General features: G+C 37.7%; 1 long non-coding RNA gene across 2 annotated transcripts; it reads right to left on the bottom strand.

Moving 5' to 3' along the window:
- Nucleotides 1-598: 598 nt before the first annotated feature.
- Nucleotides 599-11321, bottom strand: LOC116415975. Of its 2 annotated transcripts, none has more exons than XR_004226503.1 (2): nucleotides 10691-11321; nucleotides 599-1524 (listed from the first exon to the last, which is right to left on the bottom strand). It is a non-coding gene; the product is annotated as an uncharacterized LOC116415975 (long non-coding RNA). The 2 variants fall into 2 exon arrangements; XR_004226504.1 differs by having other exon boundaries at nucleotides 599-1559.
- Nucleotides 11322-12295: the final 974 nt, after the last annotated feature.

Below are 12295 nucleotides of genomic sequence, written 5' to 3' on the forward strand. Positions count from 1 at the left end.
AAAAAAAGGAAATATATGTTCGAGTACTTATGAAACGTAAGAATATTTTTACAAAATCAACAACAATAAAATCATTAAATACTTGTATTAAGTTACTTGGTTCATTTATTTTCCATCTCAGTTACCTACATTATTTTCTAAACTGTTTAATCTTGTCATATAAATTAATTTTTCACCTTGAAATTAATTCAAACTTTATCCCAACAATGCGGCAATGAATGAGATCAGCGCCTGCGCGCTACGAGCTTCAGTCAGCTCATTTCTGACAAAATGAATTTTACTTATTTTGCAGTTAACTATAGCGGAGCCGATAAAAATTACTATGGTGCAGTATTATATGGATGTAGAGCAGTTTGGAGCAGTTTGAAGCATTGTTTATTTAAAAAGATATGGCTGTATCAAAATTAAGATAATTTATTTTTTTTTCCCAAATCTTTATTGATTTTTCATTAGAAATATAAGGTGGAGCAGTTTAATCTGGCGATGTTTTTGGATAGAGCTAATTAAAATACATCGGTCAGTATTTTTATTATTACAAAAAATATACTTTTATAGGCTGGGGTAGGGGGGGGGGGTAGAATACAGAAAAGCTTTTGTACTTTCTCTAAATCATTTTATAAGATATACATAAAATATACTCGATTTTATTAATAAAAATTTGAATTACGCGCTTATATTCAATCACGTGATCACGTGATTACGGCTTACGTCACAGGGGACTCACCGCAGCAACGAGTCCATGATTTTTCTCTCAGTGTGTTTTTATTCCAAACGATAATATATGAAAAAAAATCTGCCGTATCAGTCGCTAATTATATGATATACGTATATTCGCTGAGAGTGCCAAAAATCAAAATCCTAAAATCCGCGAGTATACTCGAAAATCTATATATAGTAATATTAGCGCTTATATATAGGTATCGCTTATATTGCGGGCAACGATTTTTCAGTTACAAATGTGTATACTTAACACATTAAATTTCAAATCAGATTACTGTTGCAGTGACTGTGCAAATTTCATCCTGCCAGTGCTGAAAGCAGCAGATTAGAAATGAATAAAACCAAAATAGAAGCAAATATTGTTTATATTCGGTAGGTAAATTTTCAATATATTAGTAATAATACTCATGATATTTTGTATTTGTGCATAAATAATGATTTGCAGATTATAAATTCAAAAGTACATACATAATTTTAATATTTTCTAACATCGTATTATATTATTTCATTTTATCTTTTTTAGATACTCAAATTAATAGTCATGCATATAATTCGTTTTTATTGATTTACTATATACATTTTAACTCTTTTTGAACAGTTTTAAATTTTGGCACTAATTCAACCAATCGCGTTGAGTCTTTATAGTTATTAGCATAAGTACCTAAGTATTGACCAATCATCATGTTTATCGATTTATTTTGTCCAATTCGCATTTTTCAGGTCCAGTGCTGGGGTCAGGATTATTCGGAGGGTTGCTCAAATGCCAACTTCAGGGGGCATTGCGGTAAGAGCCATCGGGCGACCCTGCATCAATTCGAAAATGTTCGAATTACTGGTAGCTGCACCGATAAATAAGAATATGTCAAACTAAAATTAAAAAACAAGAACCCTAAGCACCAAATCTAGTTACCCAAGATTTGAATATCATACATAAACATTAATATATCCCATAAACTTAAATCTACCTACCCCATGCACAGCGAGATGCAAATGAAAAAATAACATTAAACTAAAATCTCCTAAAACCACCCACACCAGGCACAGCAAGTTGCTAACATAAAACGAAAATATTCATAAGCCTACGCAAAAATCAAAATTTTAAATATGTCTGCACGTTGAAGAAAGGCGAGCGAGTGCAAGAGTGAGATTAAAAACTAAAATCCTTAAACCCACCTACCCCATTCAGTAAGAGTTTGAGTCGTAAAATATTATTTCAAACAAGTCGGCATATTAAAAAGAGGCGAGCGAGCGTGAAAGTAGCATCAAAAACCGAAATTCCTAAACCTACCAACCTCACACAGCTAGAGTTTTGGTTTTACCCAAAGGTAAGAGTTTGATTGAGGGACTCTTGCTAAATAATTCTCCATGAATGGTATTATCATCTTAGTAAATATCATCCTCTCTCTCTTTCTCTCTCTATCTCTCTCTCTCTCTCTCTCTCTCTCTCTCTCTCTCTCTCTCTCTCTGCATTAAATTCCACATCAAATGTTATGTTGTAATTTTTTAATTTTTAAACGTTTAAACAACAATATAAATGCAATAAAATGATAAAGCCCCTTTTACACGATATGTACTGGAATTGTATAATATTTTAATTACGCTTCAACCTATGTACTATAAGGGGTTTTTGGGGTCACTAATTACGAATCTGATATCAGATTTGCAAAATGATTTGTTTAAACAACTTTGTTGACGCGAATTACTGCATAACTCGAGTTTTGTGAAACAGCTATATACTATCAGGGAATTTTAGGGTCTCTGATTACAAATCTGTTATCAGATTTGTAAAATAATGCACATAACAACTTCATACGGAATACATTGCAAAATTCAGTCCTTTATTTTTGTTGAACCAAAATCTTGTGTACTAACAAGGATTTCGGAGTAACCGATGATGAATCTTATATCAATTTTGCAACAATATGCAGCAAGTTTTAGACTCAACTTCATATGCTCTGATAAGCCATTTACTCTACGCACCGTAAATTTCAATGCATCGAAACAACGAAGGAAGGTGAGGCAAGCGGAAGGAAGCAAACAATAAATCTAAAACCGTAATGAATTAACCCATTTAACCTACGCTCTCCGAACTCAATAAATTATTTAAACTACACCTCGGCACATCGGAGGAAGGCGAGCGAAGCGAGTATAAAATCAAAGCGCTTAACCCCAGCTACCCCATGCTCCTCGAGATCAGTAATTTATTTATAAAAACTCGTCGCAAACCCATCTATCCCATGCACTGCGAGTTTACGTACTCGACACAATGGAGTAAGAAGCTATCATATTCGCGCTGCAGATACGTACGATGAGCGCACGAACAACCATTCATGAGTTGGAAATGAGACATTTCGAGGAAACGCGCACAGCATTAGGGAATTTATTGCAGACTATAGCGCAGAAAAAGTGGCGTGGAAAACATTTTTTCGCTTTACTGAATGAGGTACGAACGCGGCTAGTAAAAATAGAAAAAGACGCGAAAAGAGAGGAGAATTTAGAAACAACATGCCATCCGGTATTAATTATAACTAAAGAAAGAATAAATAAAGTAGCAGAACAGTTGAGATTAGAGCACATCGTGAGGTAAAAACAAATCAAAGTCCGCGAACTTGTTGCTGAATTTAGTGATATTTTTCATGTAGAAGGAGATAAATTATCGAAAACACCCCTGTTAAAATTAACGATACCTACGGCTGATGAGTTACCCGTAACGACAAAACCGTATCGGAGATCGCCGAAAGAAAGAGAAGAACAGGAGCGTCAAATAAAAGAGATGCTCGAGGAAAAGATAGTTGAGAGATCGACATCGTCATATTGTAGTCCTTGCTTTTTAGTTCCGAAAAAACCGGATTCGAAGGGCAATATTAAATATAGATTAGTAATTGATTACAGCAAACTAAACGCGAAGACGCTTAATGATCAGTACCCGTTGCAAAATATATTTGATATTTTAGATCAATTAGGAGGTGCGAGATACTTTTCGGTTTTCGATTTAAAATCTGGATATCATCAAATAGAAATTGCGGAAGAATATAGGTATAAGACGGCGTTCGCGACACAAAGCGGCTTATATCACTTCACGCGCAGTAGTTTCGGATTCCGTACGATGCCAGCAACCTTTTCACGCGCGCTTGCTATCGCGCTGGCAGGGCTCTCGGGCAATGAATTGTTTATATATGGATGATATCATAGTGCATTCAAGCAACATTTAGAAAGAATTAGACACCTGTTCGAGAGATTAAGAAAATACGTACTTAAACTACAAGCGAACAAATGTGAATTTTTAAAAGAAGAAGTTGCGTATTTAGGACACGTGATATCAATAACGGGAGTAAAACCGGATCCGAGAAATATTGAGGCAGTCAAGCAATACCAGGCTCTTAAAAATAAGAAAAATATTAAACAATTTTTGGGTTTTGTAGGTTATTATAGAAGGTTTACAGATAAATTCGCTGACATAGCACTACCGCTAACAGAAATGTTAAAAAACGACGCGGATTTTAAATGGTCAGACGAAGCACAGAGAGCATTCGAAATATTGAGAGATAAATTATGCGAAGAACCGATATTAGCCTTTCCTGATTTTTCTAAGCCATTTACATTGGTAACAGACAGTTCGGGATATGCTTTAGGAGCGGTGTTGTTAAATGGAGAAGCGGGTAAAGAACATCCGGTAGCATACATGTCGCGTACCTTAGCGGAGGCCGAAAGGAAATGGGATACGTACAATAAAGAAGCAAATGCGCTAGTCTCGGCGATAAAACATTTTAGACCATATCTGTTCGGGAGAAAATTCGAGTTAATCACGGATAATATCGCGCTACAATGGCTAAAATCCCACAAAGATTCGAATTCGAGGGTTAATCGCTGGAGACTATTGTTGGCTGAATTTGAGTTCAATATTCAGTACAAACTGGGAAAAACAAATATAGCAAACGCACTTTCAAGGAATCCGGTCAAGGGCATAGTAAATATCGTAACGGCCGAGGAAAGCGAAGAAGGTAAAAAAACAAGTGCGGACGAAGACTTGCAAAGGGGGACCGCACGCAGTGAAAGTGCGGCGCTGGCACATGCAATGATGACGCGCACTCGAGAAGGTAGGCAGTTAGTAGAAAAGCATAAAGAAGCAATAAAAGCCCTCATGCCCCGGGAACAAAAAAGAAAAGAGGCTCGAAGCGAAGAACAATCGCGAGAAGAAAGATGTCAGGAAAGTAATAAAGTTGACGAACCGACAGAACAAAGCGAGAAAAAGGGTCGACTGAGAGCGACGGGTGCGAAGTAACGGAGTACGAGGCCGGCGAAGACGAGTTACGACTAGAAAGCAGTGGGGGCGAGAAAATCAAAATCGAGAACGAAAAAGAATCGGAGGAGAGTAGGTGCGAAAAGACGAGAGATACTATCGTTCAAAACGAAACGGCGCAAAGCGAAACGGAGAGCGAAGGGGGCGATGTTGAAGAAAGGGAGGAGCCCGAACAATGTCAGGAAAATGAGGGGCAGACCGCGAGCGTGGAGAGAGCGGCCATTGTATGCAGGGAACAAATGTTTATGAGAAAAGACAATTTCGTGTACTTTTTAACAACAAAGGGAGAACCGTGCGATGAAGGGTCGAGGCAATTAAAAGTAAGGGGGAAATTACCGCTGTTTACGCAATTACAAGTAGGAATCCCTAACTCTGTGAAAATAAATAATAAAATTCACCTCGCTCTATCGTTAAGAGAGGAAGCGATAACAGGACCTACGAAGTTGTTAGAAACAATTAAAATTTTGTGCGCCAATTTAACGCCGTTTTTGAAAAAGTTCGAGATAAGTTCAATAAGTGTAGCAAAAACCGAATTAATCGAGGGAGTAGAATGGGATAGAGTATGTAACTTACTAAAAGAGGTATTTGCACAGAACAATATTAAATTAATTATATGTCTAGGAATAATTAAATATCCGCTAATGGAAGAAAGGGAAGAAATAATTAGAGCAGCACACGCAACAATAGTCGCCGGACATAGAGACGTAACTAAAATTTATAAAAGAATTAAACAAAATTTTTTATGGGAGAATCTAAAAGTTGATATTCAAAATTTTATCCGCAAATGTTTAGATTGTCAATTAAAAAAGTTAGTGAGAGTAAAAACGAGACTGCCTATGGTTATTACGGACACACCTACCGTGAGCACACTGACAGAAAAGAATCCTTGACACAAAGATGTCACAATTCTTAACTGTCAAGAAAATTGGATTAAAATATGGACAAATCCAAGCGTCTTAACAGTTAGGTTTTCAGATTTTTAAATTTTCGTAACTTTCTTTCCGTCGACGTAAAATCACTAGCACTTCATAATTACTTGTTTTCACTTCTTATTATCATTTAGTATCGCTCTGAGACTATTCGATGTTGAAAGATTTTTTGCAAAGGTTTTTGCAAAATATATTCGAGTGATAGCACGATAGGTATCATACGAATATATCCTTACACATAACCCCGCTTTTCTGTGTGCATCAAACAATCACAAAAGTATTTATGCATACATATTTTAAAGCCCTACGATATTTTAAATGCTGTGCATCAGTATCCTTTCTTCCAGGTACGTAAAAAACCAAAATTCATGACATATATATATATATATATATATATATATGTCATGAATTTTGGTAAATGATTTCACAAGGTATATACATGTTTTTTTCGATAAAAATGGTGTATATTTTATATATTTTCAATAGAATAATAACTAATTTGAGAGTAAATGCTACCACTGTACAGCCAATGACCTTTGCGGGAAAATTAGATCATAAAGGTAATTGCGAAAAAGCGGGAAGGTATATGGATCCGTATGGGGTGTACGAAGACGTATATTATCCGGATATCTGTCAATAACGCTAAAAGAATACGAAGCATCGGTAAATTTGAATACTAATGAGATAATAATGAGATCGGGGACCAGATACAATTAACACAAGACCAATGCATTGATTCGAAAGATGGCTATGCATATTGGGATCCGATTCCGCCGGCAACGTGCGAATTTAGCAAATACGCAGAATTATACGCAGGCGAAGTTAACAAAGTAATAGAAGAAGGGTCGGGGTTGAGACCGGTATACATAATGGAGTCGGAGGAAGTTACCTTCGCATTCACATCAGTATGCACAGTAAACGTATGCGGTTACGATCTAATACGTACTGAACATCCTAAATTATTATTTTTAGAAGGACTGCAAACTGAATATTTCCGTGCAGTCAAAGCACCTTCTATCATTAATCTCGACATCTTTGCATATGTAAAATCGAAATTTGTTTACGTTGAGAAACACATCAAAGGACAGATTAAAAGGCTATATCATAATTTGATTATGCAAAAGTGCGAACTTGAAAAAAGAGTGATAGCAAACGCGCTCAGCATAGCAGCAGCTGCACCCGACTTATTTGCATATCAAATTACAAAAAGAAACGGCTATATCGGACTGGTAGCAGGAGAAGTAGTACATTTAATGAAATGTGTGCAAGTCGAAGTACGCAAAAGAGAAGAGACTACATGTTATCAGGAACTACCGGTAATGAAAGATGATAAAAAATATTTGTTAACTCCGCGAACTCACATATTAAAAACATTCGGCACAGAAACAACCTGCAATCCCCTCATACCACCGATGTTTCAATTAGAAAATGAATGGTACACGGTGCTTCCGGGCTCAGTAACTAAAGGCATAACACCAAATGCATTAAAACCTCAAACAAAGCTGACCTGGAACTACACTGATCCAAAATATCTTGCAAAAAGTGGCATATATACGCCAGCACAAATCCTGGCGTTGAGACATCATTTAATGTTTCCGGTAGAGAAACCTGCAGTGTTAAATTCAATCGCTATGAGTATAGCAGGAAGAAGCTCGAGAATGGACGGACTGTCTGTAAAGAAATTCTTCGACGAAAATGCAATGGCAAAATTAGCAGAATCAACTTGGGGGAGAATTTGGGGAAAATTTCTAACATTCGGATCGGCATTGGCAGGAGTGATTGGATTATTTATGATTGCGAGACTTATTAAATTTGTAGCAGATACAGTAATCCATTGATATGCATTGAATTCTATATACGGTTTTTTCGTTTATATTCTAGGCAGCTTCTGGAATTCAGTTACGCAATTGTTACTACACCTCGGCGCGCACAAGGAAAAGAAGGATCAGGAGGCCGCAGAGAAGGGGAAAAAAGACGACGCACACAGCAGTCGGACAAGCCAGAACCACAGGCTCCACCCACATCACCAAACAACGGCTTCGCTCCTAGAGCGAACAGTCCAAAGGGGAGGGGGGAGCTACCATTGCGATACCACGTAGTTGAAAATCAATTATACCCTGTGTTATCAGACGCTAATGGTATCTTTCAACCGAGAAAAATGTTTAAAAGAAATTTAGAAAGAGGTCTAAAGCCGAAATAAGCAAGAACAAATTTTTAGATGCGATTGAACAATAGTATCACTATTATTATTATTTTTGTTTTATTATTATTTTGTGTCTTATTTGAGCAGAATGTTGAGATTGGACGATAACTCAAAAAAGAGACTTGTAAATCAATTAATAGAAGTAAGATGAGAACTTATGTGGGCAGCGCAAAGGAGAGAAGAATCAGCGGAAAGTTTCGGGCAGCGAATCGAAGACACCCTACGCCAATATAAAAATAAGGGTAATTTAGCAAAATCGGAATTGTTCGAAATTTCCGACTCCGACAAACAACGAGAGAGATTCGCTATTTATGCACTGCTAAGAGGAGTAAAGGGCGAAGTCAGGAGGTACTTGTGCGACGTCTCAATTTATAAAGATATGGCGCATGCAAGGAAGCACATCAGTCAAACAACGCATACATTGGAAGATGTTGAACAAATAAAAAAGACTATGATAACGCTAATATAAAAAATTAACATAGTGATAAAATGGATCTTTATGAAATTAGCGAGGCGCTCGAAGGATGTTTTTCTTATAACATCTTAAATGAAGTAAGCGAATATTTTACATTAAATCATTATGTTATTTATTGCGTTGACTGTTATCACCAACATGTGTGTGATCAATTCAAAAATTTTCTGAAAATGAGATACGCGCATATTTTGTCTAAAGTCAAATTACCCACAGCTTGCAATAAATGTAACGAGCCCATTTGTTATGAAGTCCCAGCGAGAGAATGCACGCAGTGTCATCAAGTATACAGGTACGACGAGCAATTTGATTCAGATCAAGTAAACTTCGTTGTCAACGGATTTACGTTATTATGAACGACGTATTTAGAAATTACGAAAGGGTGGCATACTTGTACGCTAACCAAAGTATATGTACTAAATGCTGTGTAAGGATGAAACTGCTCGAAAGGACGGCAGCCGCATTAAACGTAACTAGAGCAACCCGAATGCAAAGAAACAGAACACCATCACTGTATTGTGGAAAGTGTAAAGAAATCATTGCCTTCGTTGCGTGCTTTATCGATCAGTCAATCAAATGTGGTGTCAGAGAAATGACACTAACGGGAAGGTAAAAATGAAAATAGGAATGACTGGAATCTGGGGTACTGATCGAACGCACATCACTCACACCTTACTTAACCGGTGGAATAATGAGTATATCACCGACGTCAAGATAGAAGAAGCGAAAGCAAATGCAGAGCTAGAAAAGGCAAAGAGATGGACAGACGATGCGGAAGAGAATGAGGGAGCAGGTAGCTCAGGGGATCTCTGGGGTCTGAGAACAATAGAAACAGGGGGGTTAAGTGAGGTGCAGTCGCACTGTACAGGTCAATTGGCCGGTGAAGTAACAGGCTCGGGAATTACAAAAACTGAACCGATGAATTGCAATCACAAAGAAAATTCGGGAAATACAAACACTAACTGGACATTTAAATTTATAGAGACTGATGAGACTATGCCTATTTAATTCATGGAAGCTATTGATAATTTCATTAAGTCATTAGGCGAGAGTGGCAGTGAGGAAGTAAAAGAGAATGAATGTGAATTGACTGAACTGTAAATCAATATCAATATATGATTACGATTCAACTAACTAAATTCTTGCACATGAAGAACACATTTACGGCCTTCGTTTTAGTTATAATCGGGATAAGCAAGGCTCTTGGAGGGATCCGGGTCGCCGAGAGAGAAAATAACCCAGGGCTGATGTACCGACGCATCGATGACATCCGGTTAACCCTTGGAGAATGGACGTTCGTCACGGGAATCGATCTAAGCAGCATATTTGAAAATGCTGGAGTGTTTCAGCGAGCGGCACAAATGTTAATGCAAACGGAAGAATATAAAAATGCCAATGATTCAATAGTATAAAATCAAATGTACACGTTACAAGACAAAATATCACAGTTGAATAAACAAACGGTAATGTTTAAAACGCTCAAAGGACCGTACGACATTGGCACACACAAACACAGAGAAAAAATCATCGAGGATCTTGAGCAAGAAGACATAAACAACTTGATTCTCTTGGAAGACCTAAGGAGGGGAAAACAAAATGAACTGTATCAATTTTCATATTACAAAGTCATAGTGGAAAATGAAGCATACAACCAATACCTCGTTGAACTCTGGCTTCTTAACTGATCACCAAAGTTAAGCAGCGTTGGGGCGCATGTCGTACTTGGATCGATAACCGGTGGGAGACGTGTTTGGCGTAGGTATTTTTATTTCTGTTACGTCCGGGTAAGCCGCACAGAGCGAATACTCGCGTAAAATAGAAATATTTATTATTGGTCCGGAAACTTCGTCCTTTAGTTCAGCACAGCGGTTTACACCGACCGCCTTGGGCAAAGGTAGCGAACGCGCAGGTAGAGACGAGCGAACAAGTATTGTTAATGATCTGTCGCGCCCGTACAGATTATCCGTCGGCTATTCTGTTAAGCCGGAATGAGGACTAGATTCCTTTACGACACTTATACAATCATGCATACATCAACATAAAGCTCAGAGTAGTTTATAGCTTACTTTGTCGTGAAGATGTTCGGGTCTCGGCTCGGCTTCGCTTCGTGACGGCAGACAGCTAACGTTGACTCGTTCTCAGGGCGAGAAGTTTGAATAAGCCGCGTGACTCGCAATTTATAAGTTTAATAAAGAGTTTCCGTTTATTCTCAGATAAAATTTACAAAAGACTTTTTACAGAGTTATTCTAAGTCAGAAGTTAAATGAAACTAAGAATCTCGGAATGTCTTGAGAACTAAGTCCGAAATTGCATAAAGATAGTTGTCGGACAGACAGAGCTTCGCCCCGTCAGTGTGAACTCCGGTTACAGAAGGCTCCTCCCCGTGGTCACACATGGACTTTTATAGGTGGATGAATGTATGGAAAAGGATAGGATGAGGGTGTGTCTTTTTTGGCGGTGCTCCGAAAATGCGTCGGCGTCCCTTCTCCCCGCAGTTAATTTATAGCTTATCGGGTGGTCGCCGCCTGTCACCTACTTGCGAGACCGAACACTCATAACTTGTACCTCCCCTTCTCCAGGTGGGCAGCTATCAGCTTCTTGTTTCTAGTTGCAAGTTCGGTATTGATCCCTTCGGATGACCTCCTGCAGTCATAACACGTGTCTTGTCTGTTGTAATTGCGTGCGTGGCTGATTGGTTTTGCCAATGTGATAGTGGTAGTCTCATGTTGTCGAATCCTACCATATCATCTGTTATATAGGATTTCTGCCGTACCGACGAACGGACCTGTATCTCTGGAGTCCTGTTGTTCTCTGTAGTACCGACTGACAGGTTTATATATCATTTGTTTAGTACATTATCGCCAGACGTGACAAAGGCGTGAGAGATATAATTATATGTAAATCTAAAATCCACCAACCCCTAGTACTGTGGGTTTTCGTACACGGCATAACGGAGAAAAGCGGGTACAGGGATGATTTAATTTTAAATTAAAATCCCCGTACCCCTCACACGGTGAGTTTCAGTACTCGGCATAGCGGAGAAAGGCATACAAGTGCGGAGATTATATAAAAAACATAAACTCTTAAATCTACCCCTACTGAAAAAAAATCAGATAACAATCAACTGATAATCAGTTGATAATCATGCCAAAACGTCAGCAGATTATCAGGTGATTTCGGCTCAGTATTGTTAATAAAGCTAATAGTTATAAATATGCGTTTATGTGAGATAAAATGTTGATGATAATCAGATGATAATCAGGTGATAATCATTCAAAATTTGTAACCTTTAATATATTTATTATAAGTTGTTTAAAATAAGTAAAATTTATAATTTCACATAATGAGGGCCAGTACTGGTGTATTACCATCAGGATGATAACACAAAAACTCTAGCTGTGAGCTCCAAAATTGTTATTTTTTAACAATTAAAAAAAATTTGTTTAAATTAAATTATTGATCGCATTGCGAGTTAACGTACTCGTCACAGCAAAGGAAGGCGGGCGTAAGGGATGTTAACACGTAAATCTAAAATCCAGCTACCCTTCGCACTGCGAGTTTCTGCAATTTACTCTCGCATTTTTTATTCTAGAAAAACAAATTATGTACAAGTTACGTAAACATACTCTTCAAAATTCTATGATTTGAGAGTACTCATTTGAAGCATCCAT

The sequence above is a fragment of the Nasonia vitripennis genome, chromosome 1, assembly GCF_009193385.2.
Source record: "Nasonia vitripennis strain AsymCx chromosome 1, Nvit_psr_1.1, whole genome shotgun sequence".
In the NCBI taxonomy this organism is placed as follows: domain Eukaryota; kingdom Metazoa; phylum Arthropoda; class Insecta; order Hymenoptera; family Pteromalidae; genus Nasonia; species Nasonia vitripennis.